The sequence below is a fragment of the Physeter macrocephalus genome, chromosome 2 (assembly GCF_002837175.3).
Source record: "Physeter macrocephalus isolate SW-GA chromosome 2, ASM283717v5, whole genome shotgun sequence".
Classification (NCBI taxonomy): domain Eukaryota; kingdom Metazoa; phylum Chordata; class Mammalia; order Artiodactyla; family Physeteridae; genus Physeter; species Physeter macrocephalus.
Window position 1 is genome coordinate 118713346 of NC_041215.1, and position 7808 is coordinate 118721153.

Below are 7808 nucleotides of genomic sequence, written 5' to 3' on the forward strand. Positions count from 1 at the left end.
GGGTTTCTGGGTGTGCCCACCTAGGGCGGTTTTGAGAATTGAGTGAGACTGGTGCCTGACACCTAGTCAGCCCTAAACAAGTGCCGGTTACATCTTCTTCACCAGCAAAGAGAGAGCAGGAGCCCTCATTAGTTATTTCTGCAGGTTCATTTTCTACTTCTCTTCCCCTTACTCACCTCCTTCCAGCCACGAATACCAAGAGCCCCCGCCTTGGGGCGTTGATGCCTGCCTCCTCCTCAGCTCGGGTCTCCTTGCTACCTTATTTCCTCGCGGCTCCTTGACTCAGGTCCCGGCTCAAACGTCGCCTCTGCAGGGAGATCTTCCCAGACTAGGGTGTCTAAAGCAGCGCCCCCAGCACCCGCCACAGCCTCTCCACTTTGCTGTTCTGATAGCACTCACAGCCCCTGACTGTCTCCCATCTCTTCCCGGAGGCGACGGCTTCACAGGGGTAGGGACTTTGTTTGCCTGGTTTTTTCATTTTATTCCCAGTGTCTGTAACAGTTCCCAGCACACAATCGATATTCAATAAATATTTGTTAAATGGTTTATTCAATCAAAAATATTGGGAGGGTGGATTCTGCCTGGGGAAGGGTGAGGGGCACAGGGGCCCTGCTGCCTGTGGCATGTCTGGGCAAGTCAGTCCCCGGCAGAATTTCAGCCTTCACTTGCCCCTTCCTCTGGGCGTCCGGAGGCAGGTTACGACTTGCACAGCCATGTGCAGTGACCTGGTAGGGTGTGCTATATGCAGCCACAATACTCAAGCGAGCTAGCAAAATCCCCACCAGGGCTGCACTTCTTACCCTGGGCATGGGGCATAGGGGGTGGTGTGTGTGTGTGTGTGTGTGTGTGTGTGTGTGTGTGTGTGTGTGTGTGGTATATGTGGAAGGGGGCATAAGGAGCCTGCTGTAAATGCATCATCCTTTTTATCTAATTCACTGGAAACATGGTTTTTATGGCGTATCAACCTTGGCTACATCATGTCATAGAAAACACAGTTCCCACCTTTAAGATGGCACTGGTGACTTTGGAGAAGTCTCACTCATGGTGGGTCGGGTGGTGGCGGTGAGCTCAGGAGTGGAAAGCAGATTGCCTTGGCCTTGCAGATCTCTCCTCGGCTCCCGGCCTCTTTAGAGGAAATGTTTAGATGCCCTCTGAGGGGTTTCTGGGTGGAGGTGCTGGATTGGAAACGTCTTCTCAACAAAAATGAGCTCCTTGGCGGGTGAGTGCCTTGCTCACAGTAGAAACTCCATAGTAGGGAATGAATGTGCCCTAAGAGATGGGCTGGTGAAGAGGTCTCTGGGCTTGGGGTCAGGAGAACTGGGCTCTAGTCCTGCTTTTCCAGGCAGCCTCTGCCCTGCTCTAAGCCTCAGTGTCCTCTGAGTATGAGGGGCTGGACTCTGTCTGGAAGGTCCCTTCTCAGAGACTTACAGAAGTTAAAGTTCCATGAGAAGAGCAGCTCTACAGGGCTGCACACTGATTCGATGAAGCACAGCTAGCTCCCTCCTCCCCCTTGCCAGGTCCCCTCCTTCTTCGCATGGAGAGAAAGTGGCCTGCTGCTCCTGTCGGGGACACCTGAGTGGTCCCTGACATTCTGTGGCTTCTAGAGCTGGCTCTGAGGAGTCACAGCCCTGAGGACCATCATGAGGTTGTTCAAAGTCTTTAGGGACGGGTGGAGGAGTAGGGGAGACCAGGGACTGGAGAGATCCATGCTGTGCGAGCTGGGAAGCGGACCAAAAAGAAAAACTGGACTTTCCTTTCCCAGGCCAGAGCAGGCTGCTTCTTTATGGATATGATGCAACGTTGCTCACTCACCCCACAGATTCTTATCCCATCCACCCTTCATGAGTGGCGTGATGCTGTAAACAGCTTGGTCTGGATGAACCCCCTGAGAACTGATCTTATCTGTCACCCTCTGTAGAAGTTTAAAAACACAGTTCCCAAATTCTTTGACCCTCCGCTTCTTGAGAGGCGGGGTCTGTCTCCCTTCCCCTTGAATCTGCCCTTGTGACCATTTGACGAAAGAATACAGTAGACGAGGCGCTGTGCCCATATCTGGGTCCAGGTCTTCAGAAACGGGCAGCTGCCACTTCCTGTCTCCTGGGATGCTTGCCCTTGGAAGCCAGCCACTGTGCCGAGCGGAGCCAAAGCGGCCTGTGAGGAGGAGAGACACACATGGGGAGGAAGCGAGGCTCTGGGCCCGTGGCCCTGGCTGAACACCCAGTGCCAAGGTGCCAGCCCCGTGAGTGAGCCGTCCTGGAAGCCCCCAGTCCAGCCAGCCCAGCGGATAGAACATGGAGCAGAGGTGAGCTGCTCCCATCCGGCCCCGCCCAAATTGCAGGTACCTGAGCACGATAAATGCTTGTTGCTCATATAGCCGCTAAGTCGTGGGGGAGTGGTTTGTTAAGGGGCAACAGAACACTGGCGCCCCTGGTGCTGGGAAGCAAAAGCCCCTCAAGTCCTTCCGGACCAGTTGCTTCTATTTTTCTTAAAACAACTGCCACCCCAACCATCCTGTGGACTCTCCTTTCCCTGGAAAAACTCAGCTCATCTTTCTGAACGAAGATGGTGATTTGCAGGAATTTTATTCCTAGAAGTCCACTCCCCCTCTCTTCTCATTTCACTCCTCCCTCACAGGCCCCACGCCCACTTCCTCTTATTTTTTCTCTTCCATCCTTCCAGCAGACACTTTCTCCTTAGCCTCGGGCTCCTGCAACAACCCCAAGGGACTTGACCGCATGCCTAGGTGGGAATCTCAGGTGTGTTCTGTGCATGCAAGTGTGTGCATATGTGTAGGCAGGGGTCGGTGCATGTGTGTGTGCATGTGTGTAGGTGTGTATGGAGGATAGTGTTACGAACACTGGAGGTGGGTAGCAGGTAGTAGAGAAGCTGATGATTTTGACCTCTGTTTTTGGTGGGTTCATTGGAAACCACCCATTCTTTTTAAAGATACTTGAAAATTCAAATCAACCTTTTCTGGTTATCCCATTCTGCATTTTTCAAATTTTCTACAATGACATGGATTACTTTTGAAATGAAGGAAATAAACCTCACTTTTCCTTCCAATACTCAGAGTTGACCAGAATTTATATTCTGGTGAATTTCCTTGCAGCCTTTTGTCTGTACTCAAATATCTATTGAATATTTGAGATCGTGCCATGAATATAGTATGTGTCTTGACTTTTCACTGTGCTTTATATTTTAAGAGTCTCTCTCTCACTAAATATTTTCCCAAACCTATCTGTTTTTGCTCCAGTGTATTTTTCCTTTTTTTAAAATTGAGGTATAGTTGATTTACAATATTATATGTTTCAGGTGTACAACATAGCGATTCACAATTTTTAGTTTGTACTCCATTTATAGTAACTATAAAATATTGGCTATGTTCTCTGAGCTGTACAGTATATCTCTGTAGCTTATTTATTTTATACATAGTAGTTTGTACCTCTTAATCCCCTACCCCTGTCTTGTCCCTCCCTCCTTCCTTCTCCCCACTGGTAACAACTAGTTTGTTCTCTATATCTGTGAGTTTGCTTCTTTTTTGTTATATGCACTGGTTTGTTGCGTTTTTTTAGATTCCACATATACATGATATCATACAGTATTTGTCTTTCTTTGTCTGACTTATTTCACTAAACATCATACCTTCCAAGTCCATTCGTGTTGTTGCAAATGACAAAATTTCATTCTTTTTTATGGCTGAGTAGTATTCCATTGGGGTGTGTGTGTGTGTGTGTGTGTGTGTGTATACACATACCACATCTTCTTTATCCATTCATCTGTTGATGGACACTTAGGTTGCTTCCATATCTTGACAATTGTAAATAATGCTGCTATAAACATTGGGGTGCACCAAACCTAATTTTTAATGGCTTGATAATGTTCTAGCATAAAAAAATTTATTCTTTTAAAATTTATTTACTTATTTAATTTGTTTAGCATTTACCTGACCTTTAGGTTATGTTTATATATATATATATATATATATATATCACATCATATATATATCACAATCTAAATGTCAAATAAATATATGTGTCAGACATACGTGTGTGTGTGTATACACACACATATCTCATACCCTTATACATAAATCTTTGAAGCTTTAAATCTTCAAATGTTTTCACTTTGATTCCTGGAAGTGAAGTTCCAGGTTAAACACTATGAACATTGGAGAGGCTCCTGGTATGCAGTACAAAACAGTAGAAACTGTCCCTTCTGAAATCTCTGCTTGGCTTCAGGAACTATCTTCTGACTGTCTGGGCATCTCTTACTCTTTTATTCCCAGGAGATGACCAGGGAGGGTTGGGGAACCCGAGGAAAGAAAAGACGAGGTGAAGATATGCGAGAAAATATGTAGGTGGCAGAAAGAACGCCTAAGCTTATTTTATGAATATTTGAATGGCTAGGGAGATCGTTTTTGTTTTCTTGCCCAACTTAATATGAGGAAGGAAGAGAAGGGAACTAACAGTAGTCACATGGGTAGATGCTTTCCATCCATTGCCTCATTTCATCCTTACGAGGACCCTGAGTTATTATTATTCCAATTTTATAGATGAGGAAACTGGGTTCTGGGAGGTTAGATAACCTGTCGGAGTCAGACAGCTGGTAAGGAGAGAGCCCGGAGGTGAACCCAGGGCTGTCCAGCTCCAGAGCCAGTGAAATGAGCTGCCATCTGGCTCCTACATTTCCATAGCAAGATAGGGGGAGGTGATGGGCTTTGGCCCTCCCCTCCTCTCCCTTCCTCCCTGTTCCAATTCACTCTTTCTCCCTTTGAATAGAGGGGACTGAGATGAAGCCTTAAGGAGCCCTTTCCCAACTGTTACAAGATATAGGACACCATCCCCCAGAAGTTATCGAACCTCTTTCCCTGAAAAGCATCTGCATCCCAGTGAAAGTCTTCTATCCTCAACCCTGCCTAGATAACCTCTGGAGGACCCTGCCGGGCAGAGGATTTCAGGGGTTGGTGGGAGCCCTCTGTGACTGTTCTGACCTGCATTCTTCCAGCACATGTTGTCTAGGAGCAAAGAGGGGAGGGAGGGCGCAGCTGGCAGGGAAACCACGGGGAGTTGGGCAGATCAAGGAGTATTAATAATGCGGCCACTGGCTGCTAGGCCAGCCCTCAGGGTCCGTCACAGGGGAGGGGCCCAGAGGGTAGTTGAGGGCGCAGGGATGTGCAGGGCGCCTGAACCCTGTGTTTAAGCCCCAGCATGCGTAGGAGGAGTGCCCCTTAATCAGAGTTGTTGTTCAATCCCTCACTCTCGCAGCCACTAAATTGCATCCCTTACCCCTTCAGATTTCCTTTGCAAGATTTGTCCTCCAAGGAGCCATCCCAGATGGACCCCATGTGGCTCTGTTTAGATGCCTCATTCCATTTGGGTAGTTTCATCTGGAGGTGACATTCAAACTATTTAAAAACAGTAAGAATGAGTTTAGTCCTGGACCAGTCTTCACAGATAGCCAGCTCCGAAGGCAGGAGTCTGCGCTCTGAGGACCTCTGCTCGGGCAAGTGTTAACTCTTTAGTTGCTGGACTGGAGGGAGGTAGGAAGGTGCCAGGAGAGAGAATGGGGTGGTGGCCCAGGCACTAGTGGGGCTCAGGGTATTGGCTGTTTACCAAGCGGTACAGGATGTTTTCAATATTTTAAGAACTGATATGGCTGTACCCGTGTGTACAGGTATGGCTGGGCTGTGCTTAGACGGGAAACAATGACGCCCTGCCCATGGTTTCTTAGTGTCATTGCAAATGAGTCTTTCCTGACCCCTGTTCCCCACAGGTCCCTCTTCCTCTGCATCTCCACCCAGAGCCTAACAACGGTTTCTGGAGTCCTGTCTCTGCAGCTGCCACATTCCAGCTCATCAGAGATGAGCATAACATAGACCAAAGCCTGTTCCCAGTTCCACAAATGAGGGGTCCTCAGTCTCCCCCATGGTATCTGCCCTCCTGGGTGCCCCCCTCACAGCAAGCACTCAGTCGAGGTGCTTGATAAAACATTTGGTTTGGGGTGGGTTCAATTTAGATTAAATTCCCATTTGGGGATCTAAGTCAAGACCCGCAGTTCTCAAGAGCAATGTGGCTAACCAGCAGTCTCTCCCTTGCAGCAGATTCTACTGGTCCTCTCTTTCTAGGTGGCAGTACACTGACCCGAAATTCCAGAAGCCGGGCTTCTGCTCCTGGCTCCACCATCACCAGCTACATGGCCCTGAGTGAGAATTTCCTGTCTCTGGGCTTCATTTCTCTCCTCCTCAAAACAGATCTGGAAAAGCTGATCTGCAAGCCTGTTCAATCCACAAAAAATATGATTCCGTGTTTCCCTTTCATTGCTACCTCGATGCAACATCCATTACGGTTAAGAAAGTAGTTTGGGGAAGAAGATGATCTGTGTTCAATGCTGGTTCAGCCACTTTAATACTATTAGCCTTGGGAAAATAGGAGGGTACTTGGGTGGGTTAAATAATACTGTAAAGTTTTAGAACACTTGGTTCTTTGTAAACTTTCAATAAACATTGTCCATTTTTGCTGCCTCTGGTTAAGTGTAGGTTTCATCAAGGCTGAGTGTCACCTCTCCTTTATTAACTGATACCCAAAGCACAATATTCTAAGTCTAAATTGATTAACCCTGTGAGCAGGTTGCCACCAGGGTCTCTGTCCTGTATCAGAAGGAGCAGAGCTAACATCCACTGAGGTTGTTTACTCTGGGCCAGACCCTGTACCAGACACTTAACACTTACACACTTTCTCATTTCGTCTTCACAGCAATGGCAAGAGCTAAGTATTATTCTGCCCTCATTTTACTCCTGGGGAAATGGAGCCTCAAAAAGATAAAAGCCACAGCACTCATAGCAATTATAGATTCAGATCCGATTCTGGGGGTGCTTCAAGCCCATGCCAGGGGGAAACAGAAGGAATTCCTCTGGAAAGACAATTCCATGTCAGTCCAAGCTCTTCCGGGCAGAAAGCTGACACCTCCGTGTAGAGAAGGAAGCTATCCTATTGGGGGTGGGGGGTGAGCATTTCCCCTAAAGCCGTCTCTCTCTTCCTTCAAGCCAGGCTTAAAGATCCAAACCACAAAGGAAGATGAAAGAATCTGGTTGACGAAGTCCTCCACCCTGAGAAGAGGAAGAAAAAAAAAAGAGAGAGAAAGAAAGGAAAGAAAGAAAAGAACAGAGGGAGGGGGAAGGAATAATCCTTGACAAATATTTTCTGTTAATAAATTCCATTTTGCCTCTAAAATGTTTGCCAACTATCTAAGCAGGAAAAATGTTTCACATACCAGGGCAAACCGTCACCGAAAAGCCTCTCCAGTTGGCCTGCCCGCAGCCCCTGTTTCCATAACCTCCCAGGAGGCAGCCTCTCATGGACTCTGTGGTCTTCCTCCAGGAAGACCTGCCTTTTCCATGAAGGAGGTTTGCAGGTATTTAGGTGTTCGCTCTTCCCAGCTTGGGGAGACGGTACCTGGGGAGGCCAGCAGGTCTTCATGTGTTCCCAGATCTCCTCTCCTCTCCTCTCTCCCTTTCTCTTCTCTTCTCCGCTGCCTTCTGCCCCTATCTCCTCCCATCTCCTCCCTTCCTTTCCCTTCCTCTTTCTCTTTCTCTCTCTCTCTGAACCAGAGTGTGAAAGCTTCTGCCTCACTGCCCTTCCACTTCCCTCCCAGGCTCATGCCCCGTCTCTCCGGTCAGGACCACCTCTCTCCTGCCCCCTCTCCCCCAGTCCTTCTTATTCCCCTTCCTCCTCCCAAACTCGGCTTTATTGGATCGGGAGGGAGGAAGTTCTCAAACCCTTAGTGTCATCTTCCGACACCTTCAACGCTCT

At 48.0% G+C, this 7808-nt stretch overlaps 1 long non-coding RNA gene across 4 annotated transcripts in view; it reads left to right on the forward strand.

The window, feature by feature from the left end:
• The window catches only part of LOC102988586 (uncharacterized), a 37263-nt gene extending 30025 nt beyond the window's left edge, over nucleotides 1–7238 (forward strand). Inside the window, exons 9-12 of one of the 4 annotated variants that reach the window (XR_003677669.2) lie at nucleotides 187–448; nucleotides 1104–2302; nucleotides 2680–2743; nucleotides 7043–7238. This is a non-coding gene — a long non-coding RNA (uncharacterized lncRNA). Of the gene's footprint in view, nucleotides 1–186; nucleotides 506–1103; nucleotides 2303–2679; nucleotides 2744–6124; nucleotides 6898–7042 lie in introns of those variants that run through there. The other 3 variants (XR_003677670.2, XR_003677668.2, XR_003677664.2) reach the window with 3 other exon arrangements.
• Nucleotides 7239–7808: the final 570 nt, after the last annotated feature.